Here is a 24,920-nt window from a genome sequence, read left to right as displayed (position 1 = left end):
CTGCTGCATTTCCTACATTACAACAAAAATTACACTTCAAAAAGTATTTCATTGGCTAGAAAGTATTTTGAGACACACATTGGTTATGAGAATTGCAATACAAATGTAAGTCTTTATTTCTATTTCTGTGTGATTGTGACATTGAATAATGGGGAGAGTGCATCTGATAATGAATCATGGGGAGAGTTCCTTGATTATTTCTTACATCTATTCAAACGGATTCTGTGCACTAGTATAAGTAATAACTTTATTATCGCTGCAATAAAGTTTTTACCTGCCTCCCTTTTGTCCTCTCTGAAATCTTCTGAAAATGTTATCGCTGGGAGTATCTTATTCCCACTCCTACGACAATTGAAACCATAGGGGGAGTGGGTGAGATTGGATGCGGGTGAAGAGTTAAATGGATAAAAATTCTTAATTTTTGGGGGAGATGCCTCCAACCTGCTGACTTACTGAGGTGCAACAAGTGCCAGGCAACTAACCTGCTCCTAGGAGGCAAGCTGGTATTTTAAATATTTGATGCAGCTAGCCACCTCTGAAGACCAGCCAAGTTTCCTAGGCCTCAAGAAACCCGATAGCTGAAACAAAGTGAGGACAACTTTGTGAATCAGAAGGAGCACGAGTGCTTTCTCTTCCTAGGCTTCTCAAGTGCTCCTCATCAGACCACCCACCCGATACAAAGACCCATGATGCCTGGGATCAGCCCCTCCAACCCCTGGATAAGACCCTCTCACCCCATTCGAAGCGTGGTTGATTTCTTCCTGGCCCTGAAGCCTACTCTGAAGTGCTCTCTGCTTGACTGGAAGCCAATTCCATCAATTCAGGCTTATTTCCTGGCAGGGAAACTCTACAGCCAAAAGATGTACACTGTGAAATGCAGACTTCTGGGCGTCCAGGCAAAAACTCTTCTCCCTCGCCAATGTTTCCCTTTAAACTGTGTGGCCAGAACCCAAAGGTCCTCCCACATTCCAGCAGAAGTCAGGCTCTTTAAGTTACTGCATGTCCATGGACATACAAAACATGTAAAGGGGCAATGCATTTAAACAGGTCACCAGTGCACTGCAAAAAAATTAGAGAGTACTTTGCCCCTTGCCTACTTGGCCTCCACTCCTCCCTCAGGAAACATGCAGGCCCAAGTGTCCGTTAAGGCTATATAATATCCTGCATTTTAAATACATTTCTAATGCTTTTTGCATTTATATTAAGCAGTGTGACCCTGGGCCATTCATATTTCCTTTTCTGCTTTCTTCATCTTCTATCACTCAATCTTCACTTTAATATGTCTCCAATGTCTCCATACCCTTCTCTTATTAACATAAATATTTCCTTCATGATACTTATTCCTTTTAATTGCTCTTTTGCTCCAAGATTTGCCTCTCACCTACCTCACTGGTTGAAATCCTCTCTCACTTTATTTTTAACTTCACCATGATGGCACCGATACTGGTTCAGTTTAAGTGAAACCCACTTAGTCTGTGGTCTTTATATGTGCTCCAGAACCCATCCCAGTGCTTAAGGAATTGAAATCCTACTGTAATAAACTTGGAATGCAGGACTAGCTTCTTGTAAGAAAGAGTAAACTTTATTTATAGACTCCAGATGAGGCTACATGCTTGTTCTAAGACCAAGGCTAAAAAGCTCCACCCCTAAGATTCCCTGCGCTTAGGGCTGATTTATCTAGACAGACACATGATCCCCATAACAGTAACAAATGGTTTAACTTAAAATTGTTACATCCCTTCCCTTTAATTTTATTTTACCCTCTTACTTACAAAAAACATCTTAACCCAGATTATATACAATTATATACAGTTCATGCCATTATAAGTTTAGTCTTTGAAGAGGTTTTCGGATTCGGGTAGAGTGACACAACTCTACAATTGGAGGTTCTTCCATTGGATTGACTTGCACAGGAACTGCAGCATCAGGGGCATCCCTAGACAATGGCAATTCAGAATTATTTATTTCAACAGCGACATCCGGTATGCCTATTCTTTGTTGATCTGGCACCTCAGGGGTCGAAGTTTTGACTTCAATTTCAGGTGAATTAACTGGTTGTTGGAGGGTTCGTTGACTTCTGAGATTATCCACGTGTTTCCTAACTTCGACTTGATAAGATAAAGGTCCTTTTTTTTATTCGTCCATGGGATGTGGGCATTGGTGGTTAGGCTGGCATTTATTGCCCACCCTAACTGCCCTTGCTGAGAGGGCATTTAAGAGTCAACCACATTGTTGTGGGTAAGGATGGCAGATTTTCTTCCCTAAAGGACATTAGTGAAGCAGATGGGTTTTTTTCCTGACAGATTTTTATTGCATTCAAATTTTACCATCTGCCGTGGGACTTGAACTCAGGTCTCAAGGCATTACCCTGGGTCTCTGAAATACTAGTCCAGTGACAATACCATTATTCCAACCCCTCCCTCCTGTTTCAGAGATGATTGTACCTGGGACCCATCTCAGTCCAGTTGCAAAATTGCGAACAAAAACTGTCTCTCCCACAGTAATTTCTCAACCTTTACCGTGAATGTCATAATTCACTTTCTGACCACCCTGGTTTCTCTCCACCTTCTCCCCTAAATTGGGGAATACCAGACTCAATCTTGTACCAAGTCGGTGCTTCATTAACAATTCTGAAGGTGTTAAAACAGTGGTTGCATGAGGAGTTGTGCGATAGTTGAACAGAGATCTTGAAATTTGTGTTGCCAATGTTCCCTCTGATAGTTTCTTCATACCTTTTAAAGGTTTATATTGCCCTTTCTACTAACCCATTGAATGAGGAATGATACGGTGTTGTTCTGACGTGTTTAATCCCATTTAGGTTCATGAATCTTTGGAATTCAGAGCTAGTGAAAGCTGTGCCATTGTCTGACTCAATAACTTAAGATAAACCATGAACACTGAAACTGTGGTGTAGTTTTTCAATGGTTGCAGATGAAGTAAGTTATCTCACTTCAAACACATCCGTCCAATTTTAATTTTCATCGATAATTACCAGAAACATGGTACCTAGAAATGGACCTACATAGTCTATATGTAGTCTAACCACGGTCGACCAGGCCACTCGCATGGGAACAGTGGGCTGAAATGGGCAACCTCTGCTGTTGCTGGCACTGGAAACAGTGTTTAACCATTTTTTCTATACCACTGTCTATACCTGGCCACCAGATATAACTTCATGCAAGCATTTTCATTTTTGAAACACCAGGATACACACTGACGTCCTCCAATAATGCTTCTCTTCCTTGCACAGGGATAATGAATCTTGCTTCCCATAAGAAGAGACCATTTTGACAACTCAGTTCGGATCTACGTACAAAGAATGGTTTTAATTCTTCATGGACTTCTGCATTTGACCATCCTTGTAATATTTGTTCACAGACTCTTGCTAAAATTGGATCCCGATTTGCCCAATTCTTTATCTGTCCCATGCAGACTGGTGAAGAGTCCAGGAAATTCAATGCACATACTACCACTTGAGGTGCTGGAACATATGTAATACTATCTAGCAAAGGGAGATGACTGAGGGCGTCTGCATTTGCTATATGCACATCCAGACACTGCATAAAAGCGTACTCGTATACCAACAAAATTAAAGCCCATCTTTGAATTCTAGCAGAGGCTATTGGTGGGATTGCCTTATCTTCACTAAACAATCCTAACAGTGATTTGTGACCTGACACTATGGTGAAGTGTCGACCATGCAAATATTGACGGAACTTTTTTATTCCAAATACAATAGATAAGCCCTCTTTTTCAATGTGCGAGTATCCTTTCTTGACTGCAGAAAGGGTTCTGGATACATATCCTATCGGTCTTTCAGATCTATCCTCCATTTTGTGTGACAATACTACTCCTACTCCGTAGGGAGATGCATCACAAGTGAGTATCAATTCCTTAGATAGGTCATACTGCACTAGCAGAAACGATGAGTGTAAAAGCTTCTTAGCTCTTGTGAAGGCTTCCTCTTGCTGTGCCTTCCAGGACCATCTGTGGTTTTTCTTCAATAATAAGTGTAAAGGGGCTAACACTGTAGTTAGATTGGGCAAAAACCAACTGTAATAGTTTACCATGCCCAAAAAAGACTTGATCTCTGTGATGTTGGTAGGAGAGGGTGCTTCCTTGATTACTTTGACTTTCTCCTCTAAAGGATGCAACCCTTGGGCATCCACTCGATGACCCAGATATGTAACTTCCTTTGCTTGGAAAGTGCACTTTTCTTTTTTTTCAAATGAACACCAGCCTCAAAAAATCTCTTCAGAACCTCCTCCAGGTTTTCCACATGTTCAGCTTCTGTGGGTCCTGTGATTAGGATGTTGTCCAGGTACACAATAACTCGGGGGAATTCTTGTAATAAGCTTCCCATGGTTCTTTGGAAAATCGTACAGGCAGATGACACATTGAAGGGTAGGTGTGTATATTGGTACAGACCCTTGTGCTTGTTTATGGTGACATAACTTCTTGATGTGTTGTCCAGCTCGAGCTGTTGATACACATAACTCATGTCCAGTTTAGTGTAGGATCCTCCTCCTGTAAGTTTAGCATATAGATCTTCAATCTTTTGGATTGGGTATTTGTCTAATTTCCCAGCGTTGTTTACAGCTAATTTGTAATCTCTGTAGATGCGAATGATTTGGTCCGGTTTTATCACAGGGGCTATGAGTGCTGCCCATTCTGAAAATTGGAATGGCTGGATTATTCCTAACTTCTCCAAACAACATAATTCCACATCAACCTTTTCTTTTGGAACATAAGGCACAGGTCTTGCCTTAAAAAAACTGGGCTGTTGCTTCAGAGTCCACGTATATTTTAACTTGTAGACCTTTGATTTTTCCCCAAATCGTCTTGGAATACCCTGTCACATTTTTTCAGCAACTCTGGAATTCCACCTGTCCTGAAGTGGAAAATTTCTGACCAATTTAGTTTGATTTCTTTCAACCAATCATGACCCAGAAGGATAGGTCCTTCTCCTGTTACACCAATTATTGGCAGCTGAGTGGTCTGTTGTCTGTATGATACAGGTACAGAGGTGATGCCCTTCACCTGTATTGCTTCTCCTGTATATGTTTTTAACTGAGCAGCAGTTTTCTCCAAACTTGATGGCTGAGTGCCTTCTCTGAGATATTTAAAGACGTGTTCTCCCACCACTGTGGCTGATGCTCCTGTATCAATTTTCATGAGCAGAGGCTTTTCGTTTACTTGAAGTGTAACAGTGATTGGTTCAGTTTTCCTGGCCTTCAACTTATGTAGAAAATAAACGTCAGTCTCAGTATCTTCTGGCTCATCGATATTGTGCACTTCATTTAACTTGACCTGCTGTCTGAATGGTTGTCTTGATCTAGCCCTGCACTGTTTTGTGGCAGTAGTGGCATGCTGCCTCTTTAAATCTACAGACTTTGGGTGCATGATTTCCCCCACAATGGTAACATTTTAACTTCTAGATTACTGATGAGCTGCTTCCAGCATTTCTTTTCATTTTTCTAGTGGTAGGGACCGTGTCCCACTTCGTGGTAGCCTCCCTGATCTTCGCGCTGCGCCGGTTGGCTGGTTCCCGCCCTAGCTGCTAAACAGCGCCATGTTACACACTCTGCAAAGCCTACGAGTCTTTCTCAGCACTCTCCATTGCTAGCATTATCTTCATGGCGCGCTTCAGGTCTATATCAACTTCTGCAAGCAAATGGCGCTAAATGGCATCGTCGTTTGTACCACAAACCAAACTATCTTGCAACATGTCATTTAAAGTATCACCGAAATCACAGGGCTTAACTGTTTTAACCTCATGATATACATTGCGACTGACTCACTGGGGGCCCTTACTCGAGAGTTGAGCTTGAATCTTTGCATGATCACCAAGGTTTTAGGCTGAATATGCCCTTTCACGAGGTTGACTGGCTCGGTGAAAGATCTGGAATTTGGCACGTTTGGAGCCATCAAGCTATGGATTAGGTTATAGATTTTGCTCCCACAGACGCTTAGGAGAATTGCCTTCTGTTTCTCCTCCGCTGTTATTTCATTAGCTACAAAGTAGAAACCTAATCGCTCAACACATTGACTCCAGTCGTCGAAGGATGAGTTGTATGGGTCAATTCTACCAAAGCGAGGCATTGCTGGTCAGTCTACTTTTCTTTCTTCCCTTACAATATCAGAATACTCACAGTCACGAGGCAAGGTGCTGCGTCGGCGCTATTTATCCTCATCGCCAATTGTAAAAACTTGGAATTCAGGGCTTGTTTCTTGTAAGAAACCATAAACTTTATTTACAAACTCCTGATGAGGCTACATGCTTGTTCCGAGATCAAGGCTAAAAAGCTCTGCCCCTAAGATTCCCCGCGCTTAGGGCTGATTTGTCTGTACAGTCACATGATCCCCATAACAGTAAGAAAGGGTTTAACTTACAACTACTACACTTATCTTCTACACCATCTGTTGAGCCACATGGTGATGTTTCTAATTTGCTTCTCTCTAACTGACCCACCCTGTGGCATAGTAAGTAATCCTGAAATTACTACTATGGACGTTCTGCTTTTTAATCATTCAACTTCATAAATTCACTTTGCAAAGCTGTCCTCCATTTTTTCCTTATATCTTTATTTCAGGCTGTTCACTTTCCCTATTTGCAGATTTTTCTCCAATCACACTGTTATGCCACATCCCTTGATTGTCTGAGAGGAAACCAACCAATCTGGGTTACTTTACTTCAAACCAAGCCTGCAGGATTAAACTGTTACTGTGCAAATTTACTGTGTTACTGAATGTCCTTTGATAAGATATTTTAACATTTAATTTTAATTTAAGAATGTTTCAACTGCTTTGTGCGCATCATATAAATACTTGTTTTTAAGATAGGCAACTAAATAAACAGAAAAATCCAGACATGGGCTATAATAAGTTTTGAACAGAATTGTTTTCTTATTACTTGGCCTTAATTTGCGTGGCCTGAACTTACATTCCTATGCAATTTATCCCCACTTGTAATTATCTTTTCATTCAAAGCAGCTCATTTGGAGCAGAATTGTTCTGACCTCCTGTTTCTCATAAGAAGTGTGGCAAGATGCATTTAGGAGGAGCAAAGTTTGCAGACACAAGTTCAAGGTACAAAGACTCAGTGGGAGTGTGCAGAGGCAACTCAATTCAAATAATTTTGATGGAAATCCCGTCCCATTGCATATAATTACTTTTTGCATTGATGTACTTTCAATCAATAATTATTATCTTGTGAAAAACAAGCAATGAAGATAGATTGAAAATTGCATTGACATATATTTTTGTAATGCAGAATATTTTTAGATGCATTCTAAAGTTGATATTACCTAAATTGCAATTGTTTGAGGAAGCTGGGCCTTACGTGCCCCCACTGGGCCTGTTTTTGGTGGTGTGGGGGCAGCATGTAAAATAGGCCGGATACCCATCCCACTACCTCCCTGCCCACCCCTGAGCTCAACCCCATAACACAGTAGGTGGGTGGATGCTGAAATCGGCAAGCCGCCCACTATACTTAAATAAATAATCAAGGGTCAATAGAGCTTGTTACCAAGCCAATTGATCTTGATAATATGCTGCCCACGCCATAAAACAGTTGGTGTGGGCAGTTGGGTGGAAGTAGGCAGGCTGTTTTTCGTAAAGTTTTTATAAGGGTGGGAAGGAAGAGGGGTACTATCTTCGGTGGGGGGGGGAGGGGGATGCCCTGTGCGCATCAGTAGGCCCTAAAATAGCACCATCCCTTTCTTTCCATCTAACAGCTCTCTAAAACCAAATACCCCCGCCCCGAACCCCCTTCCAAGCTGCGCAAGGCCTCCCTGCCCAATACCCTGGGCTAACCTTGCTCTGGGATCCATTGAACCTTCTGCTTGGGCCTGCTTGCAGCCCTAGCAGTGCCCATTAATGTGCTCTTGGCACTGCCAGGACTACTGGAGCTGCCAGCCAATCCGATGGACCGGTAGCAGAGCCTGGAACTTCATCCCCCATTGCCAGGCTATTTAGCCCACCTGAAGCATGTTATGGCAACGCAGTGGGCTGGTGTGGAGCAAGTTGGCTCCACAACGACTTTGCTTCTGCCCCCTACCCTGCCACTGCACCCACCCCAACCCTGTAATTTGCAGCCCATTATTGCTGTCATTGTTAGCACCATCAATGTAAGTATAACATGGAAAGAAATGATTTCAGAATCCCGGCCCTGTCATGGGCGGGACCCACTGTGGGCGAGGCGGCACCCCAGCCAGAAGACCCTGGCGGCAGGCGGGTGCAGGAAGTTCCGCCCACGGTCTTACATTTCACACCTTGAGCTCATGAGAAATATAGTCAGATTCTCAAAAGTTTTTTATTTAAGTCTTGAAATGGTTTACACAAGAGTATTGTTAATATCTGTTTACAACTGACTTGAATGGAAAAAAGTGAGGATTGGAGAATGTATGCTCATCTTTCCAGTGGATGCCATTCAGCATGTGCTGTTACTGAAGAGTTCGTACTCTTCTACTGAATCTCCTACATACAAACATATGTAATAGGAGCAGAAGTAGGCCATTCAGCCCCTCGAGTCTATTTTGCCATTCAATAATATCATGGCTGATTTGTTTGTATTTTGAAATATTCAATGACCCATCTCCACTGCCTTCTGAGGCAGAGAGTTCCAAAGTCACACAACCCTCTGAGAAAAAAAAATTCTCCTCACTCCTGTCTTAAAAGGGCACGCCCTAATTTTAAAACCGTGTCCCCTGTTTTGAACTCACCCACAAGTAGTAATATCATTTCCACATCCACCTTGTCAAGACTATTCAGGATCTTGTATACTTCAATCAAATCATCCCACAGTCTTCTAAACTACAGCGGAAACAAGCCCAGTCTGTCCAACATTTCCTCACAAGACAATCCGCTCATTCCAGGTATCAATCTAGTAAACCTCCTCTGAACCACCTCCAACACATTTACAACCTCCCTTAAATAAAGAGGCCAAAACTGCACACAGTATTCAAGGTGTGGTGTCACCAATGCCTTGTATAACTGAAGCATAATATCCTTACTTTTATGTTCAATTCCTCTCATAACAAAGGACAGCATTCCATTAGCCTTCTTAGTTACATGCTGTGCCTGCATACTAACTTTTTGTGACTCATGCACTAGAACACTTGGATCCCTCTGAACCTTGGAATTCTGCAGCTATTCTCCATTTAAGTAATACTCTGCTTTTTTTTTCCTTCCTGCCAAAGTGAACAACTTCACATTTTCCTACATTATACTACATCTGCCAGATTTTTGCCCACTCACTCAACCTATCTATTTTTAAAAATTCATTCACGAGATGTGGGCTTCGCTGGCTGGGCCAGCATTTATTCCCCATCCCTAGTTGCCCTTGAGAAGGTGGTGGTGAGCTGCTTTCTTGAACTGCTGCAGTCCATGTGGTGTGGGTACACCCACAGTGCTGTTAGGAAGGGAATTCCAGGATTTTGACCCGGTGACAGTGAAGGAACGGCGATATATTTCAGGATGGTAAGTGACTTGGAGGGGAACTTCCAGGTAGTGGTGTTCCATTGGTCTGCTGCCCTTATCCTTCTAGATGGTAGTGGTCGTGGGTTTCGAAGATGCTGTCGAAGGAGCCTTGGTGAGTTCCTGCAGTGCATCTTGTAGATGGTACACACTGCTGCTACCATGCGTTGGTGGTGGAGGGAGTGAATGTTTGTGGGCATGGTGCCAATCAAGTGGGATGCTTTGTCCTGGATGGTGTCCAGCTTCTTGAGTGTTGTGGGAGCTGCACTCATCCAGGCGAGTGGGGAGTATTCCATCACACTCCTGACTAGTGCCTTGTAGATGGTGGACAGGATTTGGGGAGTCAGGAAGTGAGATACTCATCGCATGATTCCTAGTCTCTGACCTGCCCCTGTAGCCACAGTATTTATCTGGCTAGACCAGTTCAGTTTCTGGTCAATGGTAACCTCCAGGATGTTGATAGCAGGGGATTCGGCGATGATAATACCATTGAATGTCAAGGGTGATGGTTAGATTCCCTCTCGTTGGAGATGGTCATTACCTGACACTTGTTTGGCGTGAATATTACTTGCCACTTGTCAGCCTAAGCCTGGATATTGTCCAGCTCTTGCTGCATTTGGACATGGACTGCTTCAGTGCTGAGGAGTCACGAATGGTGTTGAACATTGTGCAATCATCAGCGAACATCCCCACTTTTGACCTTATAATGGAAGGAAGGTCATTGATGAAGCAGCTGAAGATGGCTGGGCTGAGGACATTACCCTGAGGAACTCTTGCAGTGATGCCCCGGAGCTGAGATAACTGACTTCCAACCACAACCATTTTCCTTTGTGCTATGTATGACTCCAACCAGTGGAGAGTTTTCCCCCTGATTCTCATTGAGTTTTGCTAGGGCTCTTTGGTATCAAACTTGGTCAGATGTGATCTTGGTATCAAGGACAGTCACTCTCACCTCACCTCGGGAGTTCAGCTCTTTTGTCCATGTTTGAAACAAGGCTGTAATGAGGTCAGGAGCTATGTGCCCTGGTGGAACCCAAACTGGGCATCAGTGAGCAGGTCATTGCTAAGCAAGTGCCACTTGATGGCACTGTTGATGACCCCTTCCATTACTTTACTGATGATGGAGAATAGACTGATGGGACAGTAATTAGCTGGGTTGGATTTGTTCTGCTTTTAATGTACAGGACATACCTGGGCAATTTTCCACATAGCCAGATGGATTCTAGTGTTGTAGCTGTACTGGAACAGCTTGGCTAGAGGCACGACAAGTTCTGGAGCACAAGTCTTCAGTACTATTGCCGGAATATTTTCAGGTCCCATAGCCTTTTTACTGTCCAGTGCCTTCAGCTGTTCCTGATGTCACGTGGAGTGAATCAGATTGGCTGAAGACTGGCATCAGTGATGCTGGAGACCTCTGGAGGAGGCCAAGGTGGATCATCCACTCAGGACTCATGGCTTAAGATTGTAGCAAATGCCTCAGCCTTATCTTTTATGCTGATATGCTGGGCGCCCCCATCATTGAGGATGGGGATATTTGTGGAGCCTCCTCCAACGACTGTGCAGTGGTCACCCCTACCGATATTGTCAAGGACAGATGCATCTGCGGCAGGCAGGTTGGTGAGGATGAGGTCAAGTATGCTTTTCCCTCCTGTTGATTCCCTCACCACCTGCCGCAGACCGAGTCTAGCAGCTATGTCCTTTAGGAGTTGGTCAGTAGTGGTGCTACTGGGCCACTCTGGCGATGGACATTGAAGTCCCCCACCCAGAGTACATTCTATGCCCTTGCCACCCTCAGTGCTTCCTACAAGTGGCATTCAAAATGGAGATGCACTGATTCATCAGCTGAGGGGAGGCAGTACGTGGCAATCAGAAGGAGGTTTCCTTGCCCATGTTTGACCTGCTGCCATGAGACTTCATGGGGTCTGGAGTCGATGTTAAAGACTCCTGGGGCAACTCCCTTCCAACTATATATCACTGTGCCGCCACCTCTCCCCCAGTGAGTTGTTTAATTGTCCACTGTCATTCATGACTGGATGCGGCAGGACTACAGAGCTTAGATCTGATCTGTTGGTTGTGGAATCGCTTAGCTCTGCCTATCACTTGCTGCTTATGCTGTTTGGCACGCAAGTAGTCCTATGTTATATCTTCACCAGCTTCACCAGGTTGACACTCCCTCTATGGCAAATATATCCTTTCTTAAGTAAGGAGACTAAAACTGCACACAATACTCCAGGTGTGGTCTCACCAAGGCCCTGTACAGCTGCAGTAAGACATCCTTGCTCCTATACTCAGGTCCTCTCACAATGAAGGCCAACATACCATTTGCCTTCTTAACTGCTTGCTGAACCTGCATGTTTGCTTTTAGTGACTGGCGTACAAGGACACCCAGGTCCCTTTGTGCATCAACACTTTCCAAATTATCACTATTTAAATAATACTCTGCCATTCTGATTTTCATTCCGAAATGGATAACTTCACACTTATCCACGTTATACTGCATCTGCCATATATTTGCCCACCCACCCAATCTGTCTAAATCACCTTGAAGCCTCTTAACATCCTTCTCACCGCTCACATACCCACCTAGTTTCATGTCATCAGCAAATTTGGAAATATTACATTTGGTTCACTCATCCAAATCATTGATATAAATTGTGAATAGGGGCCCAAGCACTGATTCCTGCGGTACCCCACTAGTCACCGCCTGCCATTCCAATAAAAACCTGTTTTTACCTACTCCCTGTTTCCTGTCTGCTAACCAATTCTCAATCCATGCCAAAATATTACCCACAATCCCATGTGCTTTAATTTTGCACACTAACCTCTTATGTGGGATTTTATCAAAAGCTTTCTGAAAATCCAAATACACCACTTCCACTGGTTCTCCCTTATCAATTCTGGTAGTTACATCCTCAAAAAACTCCAGTAGGTTTGTCAAACATGATTTCCCTTTCATAGATCCATGTTGACTTTGTCTAATCCCATTGTTATTTTCTAACTGTCATGTTATCACACCCTTTATAATAGATTCTACCATTTTTCCCTACTGCTGATGTTAGGCTAACTGGTCTGTAATTCCTTAATTTCTCCCTCCCTCTTTTTTTTTAAATAGTGGGGTTACATTTGCCACCCTTCAATTTTCCAGGACTGTTCCAGAATCTACAGAATTTTGGAAGATGACAACCAACACATCCACTATTTCCATGGCCACCTCCTTTGGTAGCCTGGGATGTACATTATCAGGCCCTGGGGATTTATTGGATTTCAGCCCCATTCATTTCTCCAGCACTATTGTTTTAGTAATACTAATTTCCTTCAATCCCTCCTTCTCACTAGACCCTGGGTTCCCTAGCATTTCTGGGAAGTTATCTGTGTCTTCCTCTGTGAAGACAGAGCTTAAAATGTTGTTTAATTGCTCTGCTGTTTCCTTATTCTCTATTATAAATTCTCCTGTTTCGGACTATAAGGTACCTACATTTGTCTTCACTAATCTTTTTCTTCTTACATACTTATAGAAGCTTTTACAGTTCACTTTTATGTTCCTTACAAGTTTACTCTCATACTCTATGTTTCCCCTCTTAATCAATTTCTTAGTCCTCCTTTGCTGAATTTTAAACTGCTCCCAATCCTCAGGCTTGCTACTTTTTCTAGCAACTTTATATGACTATAATAAAATAATAATAATAAAAGCAAAATACTGTGAATTCAGGAAATCTGAAACACAAACTTTATATGACTCCTCTTTGGATCTAATACTATCCTTAATTTCTGCTTTTCTTGTTGTGTCTTTGTGCCAGGAAGGTATAACTATTGCAATTAATACATTTGTTCCTTAAATATTAGCCATTGCCTATCCCCCCATCATGCCTTTTAAAGAAGTTCCCCAATCTATCTTAGCCAATTCACACCTCATACCTTTGTAGTTATCTTTGTTTTGATTTAGGACCCTAGTTTCAGATCAGTCTACTTCACTTTTCATCCTGATGAAGAATCCTACTCTGTTATGGTCACTGTTCCCGAAAGCACCCCACACAACAAGATTATTAATTAACTTGTTCTCATTGCACAATACCAAATCTAGGATAGCTGGTTCCCTAGTCAGTTCCTCGACATATTTGTCTAAAAATCCATTTCATACACACTCCAGGAATTCATCCAACATAGTATTATTGCTAATTTGGTATCCTCTACAGTGAAGACAGGAGCAAAATATTTGTTCATTTCATCCATTTCCTTATTATCTACTATTAACTCCCCACTGTCACTCTCTAGAGGACCAACACTCACTTTACTCACTCTTTTCCTTTTTAAACACCAGTAGAAACTCTTGATATCCATTTTTACATTTCTAGCGAGCTTCCTTTCATACTCTAATTTCTTTCTCCTGATTAAGCTTTTAGTCATTCTCTTCTGTTCTTTATACTCTGACCAATCATCTGACTTGCCACTCATCTTTGCGCAGTTATATGGTTTCTCCTTGGCCAGAATTTTTACCTTGATGGGCAGGCGGGCATCCGAACTCCGCCGCCGAAACGGGGCCCGCCGCCAATTAAGGCCCGCCCAGCGGCCTGCCCGACAGCTATGCGCTTCCTGTGCGGGGGGTGGAGGGATTCCCCATCTGTCAAAGTGTGCTCTTTCACACATGCGCGCGAAAGAGCGCACATCTCCCGGAGACTAAGTGCTGTCTCAGGGAGATTACTGACAGTATAAATATCTTTAAAAATAGAAAAATATTAAAATTATTAACATGTCCCCCTCATGTGACAATGTCACACGAGATGGGACATGTTAATAAGAATCACATAAACTTTATTGAAGTTTTTAAAAACGGACATGAAACCTCATCCCGCAGGTGGATGAGGTTTCATGTATTATCAGAAGCCCGCTGGGGCTCCTGGCCTGCCCGCTGGCCTTAAGGTTAGCTGGGCAGGTCTTTAATTACTTTAATTAGCCTGTCAATGGCCTTAATTGGCCATTGACAGGTCGGCGGGCGGACAGCTGATTTTGCTGTCCGCCCGCCTTCCTCAATATTTAAATGGACCGGGATGACATCGGGGGTTCCTCCCGACGTCATCCCGTGTCATTTTCCCAAAATCACCGACAGGAACATTCTGCCCCTTAAGTTTGATGCTTTCCTTAACTTCTTTAGTTAACCACAGATGCTGGGTCCTCCCCTTAGAATTTTTCTTTATAGTAGGAATAAACTGATTCTGAGTATTCTGAAATTTCCTCTTAAATGTCTGCACTGCTTCTCTACCCCTTAGCTAGTATCCCAGTTCACTTTCCACTCACATTTCATGCCCACATAGTTGCCTTTATTTAAGTTTATAATACTAGTCTTAGACCCACTGTTCTCCCTTTCAAACTGGATGTAAAATTCAATCATATTGTGATTGCTGCTGCATAGGGTTGCCTTTACCCTGAAGTCATTAATTAATCCTGTCACATTACAAAATACCAAGCTTAATATAACCTGCTCCCTGCTTAGTTCTAGATTCTGCTGCACTAAAAAAACTCTCCTGAAAGCATTCTATGAACTCTTCATCCACACTACTACAGCCAGTCTGATTTTTCCAGTTTATATGTAGATTAAAATCACCTATTATTATTGTTGTCCCATTATCACATGCATCCAATGTTTCTTCTTGCATACTTTGTCCTACAACTGTGGTTACTGTTAGGGGCCCTCCCACTAGTGACTGCTTTCCCCGATGATTCCTCATCTCCACCCAAACCGATTTTACAACCTGATCTCCTGAACCAAGGCTATCTTTACCTATTGGCAAATGCCATCCTTGATCAACAGTGCAACCACTCCATCTTTACCTAGCTTCCTATTCTTCTTGAATATCATATTCCCCTCAATATTCAGGACCCAATCCTTTTCATCCTGCAGCCACATCTCCATAATGGCTATCAGATCTAATTTATTTACTTCAAAGTGCACTATCAATTCTTTTACTTTGATATGAATGCTATGCGCATTCAGAGACTTTAGTTTTGCCTTTTTGCTACCTTTGTAACATCTGGACTTGACCTTCTTAGGTTCTATCTCTCTGTCCCTTCCTGCTATTCTATGACCCTCATTTCTCATATTACTATTTTGCTCTCTTGTCTTCACTCTATACCTTGAATTGCTACTTCTACCCAAACTTGATCCCTCATCCCACTTGTTTAATTTAAAGCCCTCTCTACTTCCCTAGTTTTGCGATTCGTAAGAACACATGTCCCAGCATGGGTCACTTGTAAACCGTCCCAACGTTACAGCCCCCACTTTACCCAGTACTGATGCCAGTGCCCCACGATTCTGAACCCACTTCTCCCACAGTTTTTTAGCCAGGCATTTGTCTCTCTAATCTTATTTGTCCTATGCCAATTTGCACGTGGTTCAGGGAATATTCAGAGATTATTACCTTGGAGGTTCTGCTTCTTAATTTGGTACCTAGCTTTTCATACTGACTTTGCAGAACCTCCTTCCTTGTCCTGCCTATGTCATTGGTACCTACATGGACTATGACGACTGGGTCCTCCCCCTCCCACTGCAAGTTCCTCTCCAGCCCTGAGCAGATGACCTGAACCCTGGCACCAGGCAGGCAACACAGCCTTTTGGACTCTTGCTCTTTGCTGTAGAGAACAGTGTCAATCCCCTTCACTGTACTGCCCCCTACTACCACTACATTCCTGTTTGTTGCCCCTGCTTGAACAGCTTCCTGTACCATTGGGTCATGGCCAGATCTCGCTTTCGTCCAGAAAGTTTGTGAGCGCGTCAAACCTGTTTGACAATTGCAAAGTCTGAGGCTCCTCCACTACTGTCTGCTTGGTCCCATTACCTGCCTCACTCATGGTCACATCCTCCTGTCCCTCACTGCTGACCAAAACAGATGACCCTATTCTAAGAGGCATGACCGTCTTTGGAAACAAAGTGCCCAGGTATTTCTCCCCCTCCCTTATGTTGCACAGTGTCTGCATTTCAGCTTCCAGATCAATAATCCTGATCCGGAATTCCTCAAGCTGCTTACACTTCCTGCAGACGTGTTTGTCATGGATCGCGTTGGCACCCAAAAGCACCAACATCCCACAGATGCAACATAATACCTGCCCTGCCATTGCTACTTATGTTATTTAGTTAACTTAATTTAATTACTCACATAATTAACTTGGAATAATTCCTATGTATACCACACCTCTTTCCCCCGTGCACCGAATTCCCATGTGAACCTAATTCGCTACTCACTCAGTCTCTGTCTCACTCCAGCCTGTCTCCTTGCGTGCCCTTTACTGATGAAATGAATATCCATTTGTGACATTAGTAGAAGAGGAAATGGTGAAATGTCTTGTAGAACAAATGGCAATTGTGTGAAGAAAGATAGGAGGCTTTTGTGAAAAGTACACAGAAAATACATTAATGGAGAAATATTAAATGATGAGATCAGGGATTCATTCATCAATGTCTTCATATTTACATGAGACATTATGTGCTAGACATTAAGAAAAACAGAAATCCTAGAAATACACAGGCCTATTAGCATCTAGAGTTGTCATCTTCACCAGAGTTTATACAGTGGTCAAAACTTCATGCCAATGGACAGTCAAAATAAGCCAAGAGTAGACAAATATAAGTTGTCAGATACATGTCACAGATTATTAATGCATTAATGATCATATTTTGAATGTTAAAGTCAGTGGTCCCGAAAGTCTTCAAAATGTGTTCCAGGCTGTTATGGTAGTTTGTGCTCACTAGGAGTCATCAGCACTGACCCCCTTTGGAGTTTGCAAGATAATACGATGCACCTAACTTACATGGGGCATGCAGGAGGCACAAGAAACATTTCAGGTGTATCTCTGATGTTGAACTGCCTCATGCGGCCAAAATTAATTTGTGCCTGCATTGGGTGATAGGGTGTGGGGTGGGTTCCAGGACACTCATCAGATGTCATGCAGACTTCCATCAGCTCCCTGTACAAAGGGTCAGCCTCGATTTGAGAAATATACACATTTTTGAGATACTTGTCGGTGGGCCAGGCTGCTTGCCTGGCCTAAAGCCCGGAAGACGAATCGTGCTGAGTTTCGGTTTCCTGGCCATTATGCCAATGAACCAGCCTCTGGCACCAGAAGCCGACAAAATTTGACTTGTAACAGGCAGTTTGAGGTTCTGACCCTTACAAAATAAGTCATAAAATTCAAGAAATGGTGGAAACCTGTTGCAACTAGATTCCAGCCATTTTCAATAATAAAAACAGCAAGTGCTGGAAGTACTCAACAGATCCGGCAGCACCTGTGGAGGGAAACAGAGGCTGGAATTTTCCGGCCCCTCCCACCAGTGGAATCTTCAGTCCCACCAAAGTCAATGGATGTTTGAATGGCTCACCACATTTGCCGTGGGGGAACGCGTCATGGCAGGGCCGGAGCGATTGAAATCATGCCTAACAGCTACATGCCTACTCTGTTAGCTGTTTAAAAGAAGTATTAATAAAAAAGTGTTAAGCAGATACTACAGTATGTCTACAGTCTGCCTAAGAACCAAGTCCCATGCCTAAAATCCAAGACAGAAGGACGTAAAATCCTGGAACCTGCTGCTGATCAACACGGTGGGTGTACCTACAGCACATGGACTGCAGCTGTTCAAGAAAGCAACTCACCACCACCTTCTCAAGGGCAATTAGGGATGGGCAATAAATGTTGGCCCAGCCAGTGACGCCCACATCCCATGAATGGATAAAAAAAAAACAGAACATGATAACACTTCAGAACAATAAGTATATTACGGCAGAAACCGTCAAAAGACTGGCTACAAATTTGGCTTTGTCACGCTGGTGGATGCTGGTTTAGGAGAAAAATGCCACCTGCCTCTCTCCTGACCACTTCCTGGCATGGCATGGCCTGAGACATTAACAATGTTGTTGAGAGGGTTAATGCAGGTGTTGCATTTCTGCTGGAAATATGCAGAGTAGGCAGATCATGATGTCAGCCAGTGATTTGATGCCATTTCAACCTTGGCACTCTAGTTAATACCCTCTCTCAAAAACACACAGCTGAGCATCCGTTCAGCAGGAGGAACATCAGCAGCAAGAGGAACCTCCTCCCCACATCAGCACCATTTAAAGCTATCATCATTTAACTTCGTAGCTTTTTACTTTCTACTGGCTCCTGCTAGGCATTTGCAAGTAGTGGGTTGTTGCAGGTATCCAGAAAAATTGCAGGGGGCAATGCTAGACATTAGGGAGGCATTGGTTGTGACTGCAGTGCCACTGAGTATACTAGTCACGGGAGCCATAGTTGTAGTTCGTCTTCAGCTACAGAATTACAGAGAGACAGAGCAAAGACAGCAAAGAAGATAAACTGCTCACAGGGGGAGATGGAGGGTAGTTGGTAGGAAGCCTTACCCAGTGAGCATTTCTCCTGCCTACACCTAATTCAGGAGCAGTGTGTTCAGTGGCTACTCTTCATGAAGCAAGTGCTCACAGAAATGAGCTACCGTTTAGAACTGGAATTGCAACCTCAGAGCAGGAGCCGAGGACAGCACTGGCAGTGTTGTCAATGTGAACATGGCCCTGAATTTTTTCGCCAGTGGATTCTTCCAGGCTGAAGCAGGAGACATAGCAAATGTATCTCAGCTCACCATTCATTGCTGCATCTGGGAGGTCAGTGAGGCTGTGCATGCTTGGAGGGAAGTCTTCATTGTCTCCTCTTTAAGCAGAGGAAAGCCCCTTTGAACAATGGTATATGCAGCCATGGTGGCAACAATCTGAGCCTACATGACACCAAACTCGGTTTGCATAGCAGGCAGCATGCTGAAATATCATGACCTCAGTCTGAGATTCCGATGCAGCATTCAGACCTTTCATGGCTGCTGCTTGTGTTGCAATGAAAGCTGAGAGAACAGCCATCAGATGCCAGTTCACAGCTGGATCCACAGGTGTTCTCATGAACCTGGCCACCACTTCCACTCTGTGAAGAATGGGCTCCAATCTCTGTGCAAAAACCCTGTGCCAAGTTGGAGCCAGACTCCTCCATGTTCTTTGACAGTAACAGCACGGTTTCTGGCTGGCCTGCTAATGCACCAAGCATTTGTGTGTGCATGCCATCAGCCTTTTTCTGGATGACATCCATTAAAGACCTCAAGCTGAGTCCACAGCAAAGGACCTTGTCTGCAACCTTGCCCTTAACTGGCATCTGCACTGTCCTTTCCTTCTGCCCTGGCTGCAGCCCAGTTGTGCCCTATGACCCACCACGTGCAAATTCCACAGTGATGCTACCCTCTAGGTTTTGTGCAGTGCCAGTACCTGAGCTGCAAATGTCAGATGGAGTGACAGTGTTTCTTCCTTCACAGTTTGTTTTCCCTCTAGGCCATCATTCTCAGGAAGTACTGCCCAGCCAGGCAGCAGTTCTTGGGTATTCGAAAGTAGAAATGCACAAGGGCACCATCAGCTCTTCCACTTTTCTTTAAACAGTTTAGGACCCTGCTGCAGCCACAATGCACCCTGTAATTCAGAGATGCCATCTCTGCAGGTTAGCTTGAAGTAGTGCCAACTTTGCATGAAGTTGAACGCCCTGATGAGCTTGCAGTTGCTCAACAGCGCACTCAGGACTGGGATGCACACCCCAGTCATTTAACTGAGCAGGTAGAACCAAGTTTGTATCCTGCCTGCATCAATTTGATGAGATGTGGGGTAATCACGCATCGCAATTCCTGCACTTAATTTCAGGCGCTATCCAATTTAGACCTAACAATGTAATAAGATGGTTTTTACCAAGCTTTACTCAGCAATGACAGAAACTTTCCCATAAAAAGCATGTGCAATTAACTTTCTTGACATAAACAAAAGTCTCAGCCAGAATTTTTGTGAAGATTCCACTCCTTTAGTGAGATGATTACACGCCATTTTAAACAAGTCAATATTATTTATAGTAACCTGGAGCGATACACTCATCAGTGGTGACAGGTATTGTAACACAGCATGCTTCCAATCTTGCTGTCATCAATTATCAATAGATAGCAGTGCTAGGGGCTAGAGAACAAGATGACTAAATTCACTCAAAATGCCAGCAAGAGTAAAATAATAATTTATGCTATATTCAAAGAGCACTGTGGCTTGGGAATATGAAAAATTCCTCATTAACTCTTCAGCCAATCCTAGGATACTGAACAACAGATAAAGCCCTTCCTGGGCTCAGTATGATAAACTAATGTAAAGCTATGGCATCTCAACAAACATCTGCAAATTCCAGGGAGTAGAGCTTCCACTTTGGCTGTAATCACTTATCTGGCACAAATTGTACCCAAAATAGTTAATTTTGAGAAACACTTTCTTTTTCTCAGGGCAGAATCATCCCAGATTTGCAATAAGTGTGGTAGGGGGCAAGTAAAACAACATTTTACCCACCAGCCACAATGGCGTTTTTCCACACTTTATCGTCCCAAAACCTGCTGCATTAATCATGCATTCCCTGGAAACACATCGTTTCAATGGTGGGTAGGCTCCAATTCGCCCGCCACGCTGTCACCTCACCGCTTCATCATGCCAGGTGCCACGTTTAAAGTCCAGCCACGCACATGATCCTGAAAGGCATAAAGACTGCAGTCCCCAGGTTTAGTGACATGTCCCTTGAGTGCCTTCTGGATGTTGTGGAGGTCCGCCATGAAGTCCTCTACCCACGCTCTGGCCACAGGAGGGGAGCAAAATTACCACTCTGGCTTGGTAGGTGATGGCAGTGATCAGTGCCAATGCTGCACAGAAGAAGTTGGCCATCCAGTGCAGATAGAGGATGAATGATCCCATCCGTGCCACCAGGGTAAGATAACCATCTCATCACTTTAAACTCACACACTCACAAGCCCATCACACATTCACTGGCATCTCACTCACTGCCAGCTCAAGGGACATCACCATTCACTCTCTCACACACACCCTCACATCTCCATCTGGCCTCATCTCCTCTGGAGACTGCCTCCTCAGACCTCACCATCTTGAGGCCACTTGCATTGCTCAACTTGTGCCTCCGTCCAAAAACCCTGGGATATCCTCCTTCTCCAGTACAGCCTTCACCGTGCAGCCTCTTCCCTTGCCTGAGGCCACTTCTCCCTCTTCCCCAAGCAAGCCTTAGCCCTGCAGCCACCCCCACACTGTGGCTGGTCTCTATAGGTAGAGGCCTGCCCGTCAGCCCCCCTGAAAGTGATGTGGCTCTGTCTGCAAAACCTGGCGCAGATAACTGCGAGTGCCGTCCGAAACAAGATAGGTAAATAAACCTCAAAGTCCCGAGTGAAGTGCAGCTCTCTCAGTCGCAAAAGTTTTTAAAATGCCTGCTCGTGTCCTTGTGCCTAAAAAAGACTCAATTTTAAGAGGCTAATTGAAGACCTGAAAATGGGCAAAATGAATCGTGATTAATTAGATCTGGGTTGTGGCAAGTTTTGTGAGTGAAGCCGACTTCCAAAAACCTGATTGCGGTGAAAACAATTTATATTTTAAATTCAGTGGTCCTTTGAGGTTTTTTTTATTCATTTATGGGATACAGGCTTTGCTGGCTAGGCCAGCATTTATTGCCCATCCCTAATTGACCTTGAGAAGGTGATGGTGAGCTGCCTTCTTGAACCGCTGCAGTCCATGTGGTGTAGGTGCACCCACAGTGCTGTTAGGGAGGGAGTTCCAGGATTTTCACCCAGTGACAGTAAAGGAACGGCGATATATTTTCGAAGTCGGGATGGTGAGTGGCTCGGAAGGGAACTTCCAGGTAGTGGTGTTCCCATGTATCTGCTACTCTTGTCTTTCTAGATGGTAGCAGTCATGGGTTTGGAAGGTGCTGCCTAAGGAGCCTTGGTCAGTTTCTGCAGTGCATCCTGTAGACAGTACACACTACTGCCACTGTTTGTTTTTTTTAATATTTTCATTCATGGGATGTGGGTGTCATCGCCCAGGTCAGCATTTATTGCCCATCCCTAATTGCCCTTGTTCAGGGAGCATCTAAGAGTCAACCACATTGCTGTGGGTCTGGAGTGGGCCACACAAGGTAAGGGTGTCAGATTTCCTTCCCTAAAGGACATTAGTGAACCAGATGGGTTTTTACGACAATCGGCAATGGTTTTGTGTGCATCATCAGACTTTTAATTCAAATTTTTACTGAATTCAAATTTCACCATCTGCCATAGTGGGATTCAAACCTGGGTCCCCAGAGCATTACCCTGGGTCTCGGTAATACTAGTCCAGTGACAATACCTTTATGCCACCACCTCCCCTATGGTGGTGGAGAGAGTGAATGTTTGTGGCTGGGGTGCCAATCAAGCGGGCTGCTTTGTCCTGGATGGTGTCATTCTTCTTGAGTGTTGTTGGAGCTGCACTCATCCAGGCAAGTGGGGAGTATTCCATCACACTCCTGACTTGTAGATGGTGGACAGGCTTTGGGGAGTCAGGAGGTGAGTTACCCGCCTCAGGAATCCTAGCCTCTGACCAACATTAGTGAATTGCACTGAAAAAACCCCGCAATCTTGTGGAAATCCCAGGGCTTGGTCTCAGTCACCCTGATTGAACTGAAGCTAGCCAACTTGAGGGATAGAGAGAGGGTCATTAGAGGGTAATTCAGTCGCTAAAAATGAATCAGTCTTCACAGGGAATCTTGAAAGAATATATGTATTTGCATGATCTGCTGACATACAATATTTAATATTGCACTGATGGCTAATTTGGTCATTTGGTCCTTTCTGAATGACAGACGTACTGTTACTGATCTCTACCATAAATAACTCAGCCAGTTTAACCATATTTTCTTTAGCTAATTCCTTCCCATCAGGGAGACTTTATTCTGTCCTGCTACTATTGGCAGTGTGGTTGATAGCGAGGAGGATAGCTGTAGGCTGCAGGGAGATTTTAATGACCTGGTCAGATGGGCAGAAAAGCGGCAAATGGAATTCAATCCTGAGAAGTGTGAGGTGATGCATTTGGAGAGGTCAAACAAGGCAAAGGAATACACAATTAATGGGAGGATATGGAGAGGTGTAGAGGAAGTGAGGGACCTTGGGGTAAATGTCCACAGATCCCTGAAAGTAGCAGGGCAGGTCATTAAGGTAGTTAAAAAGGCATTTGGAATTCTTTCCTTTATTAGCCGAGGTATAGAATATAAGGGCAGGGAAGTTATGCTGAACTCTATAAATCATTAGTTAGGCCACAACTTGAGTACTCTGTGCAGTTCTGGCCACCTCATTACAGAAAGGATGTCAATGCATTAGACTGGGTACAGAGGAGATTTACGAGGATATTGCCAGAATTGGAAAATTGCAGCTATGAGGAAAGATTGGATAGGCTGGGATTGTTCTCCTCGGAACAGAGGAGGCTGAGTGTAGGTTTGATTGAGATGTACAAAATTGTGAGGGGGCTGGATTAAGTGGATGGTAAGGGCCTTTTTACATTAGCAGAGAGGGCAGTGACTAGGGGGCATAGATTTAAAGTGATTGGTAGAACGATTAGAGCAGAGATGAGAATTTTTTTTTCACCCTGAGGGTTGTGGGAGGCTGGAACTCACTGCCTGAAAGGGTAGTAGAGGCAGAAACCCTCAACTCATTTAAAAGGTGTTTGGATGTGCACTGCCAGTGTTGTAACCTGCAGGGCTGCGGACCAAATGCTGGAAAGTGGGATTAGGCTGGGTGGATTTGTTTTTTGGCTGGTGCAGACATGATGGGCCAAGTGGCCTCTTTCAGTGCCGTAAACTTCCCATGATTCTAAATGGCAAGTAATAGGATGTATTTGCATATTCTCCTAAACACTTACTTGATCTAGCGCTAGAATACTATTATTGGAATAACCACAATTTCACACCAGTTTTGCGTAAGGAAATGTGACTTTGAGACTTCTTGGACTCTCCTTCTGAGACAACAGACACTGTTACATCTGTATCAATGATAAAAGTAAGTTGTGAATCTCTGACTTTCATTTTTTACTGCGGCTACTAGAATAATATCTTCAGCCCTATTACACTCGTCTTCCATGTGCTGTTTTCTTGCTCTCTGATTGAGTACAACTCTTGATCCTCCTGCTTGATAACATCAACTGCTATTTCCATTTCTATCATATGCACATTTGAGGATTTACAGGTTCCCGAACTAGCTTTAGATCCTGGTGCATGGCTGCGACCTGGAGCTTTACCACGACCTGAAACATTACTGCTTCCTCTAATCCCACATGCCATCTGGACATGACTGACTTTCCCACAGGAAAGCACTTTGACCAGACATAAGGGCATTTAAATGCTTGGTGGCGGCCATGGTGATGATGACATCTAAATTTCTGACTGAGACCCTGAACTTGGCTACGAGAGTTTCAGAATTCTTGGCCTGGTGAAATGGGCAGATGCTTGGCAGAAGAAATTTGATGTGTGAAGTGATACATTTTGGTAAGAAGAATGAGAAAAGGCAATGAGAATTAAATAGAACAATTTTGAAGGAGTGCAGGAGCAGA

The sequence above is a fragment of the Cetorhinus maximus genome, chromosome 2 (genome assembly GCF_964194155.1).
Source record: "Cetorhinus maximus chromosome 2, sCetMax3.hap1.1, whole genome shotgun sequence".
NCBI lineage: Eukaryota > Metazoa > Chordata > Chondrichthyes > Lamniformes > Cetorhinidae > Cetorhinus > Cetorhinus maximus.
Note: the sequence above shows the minus strand (reverse complement) of the source record.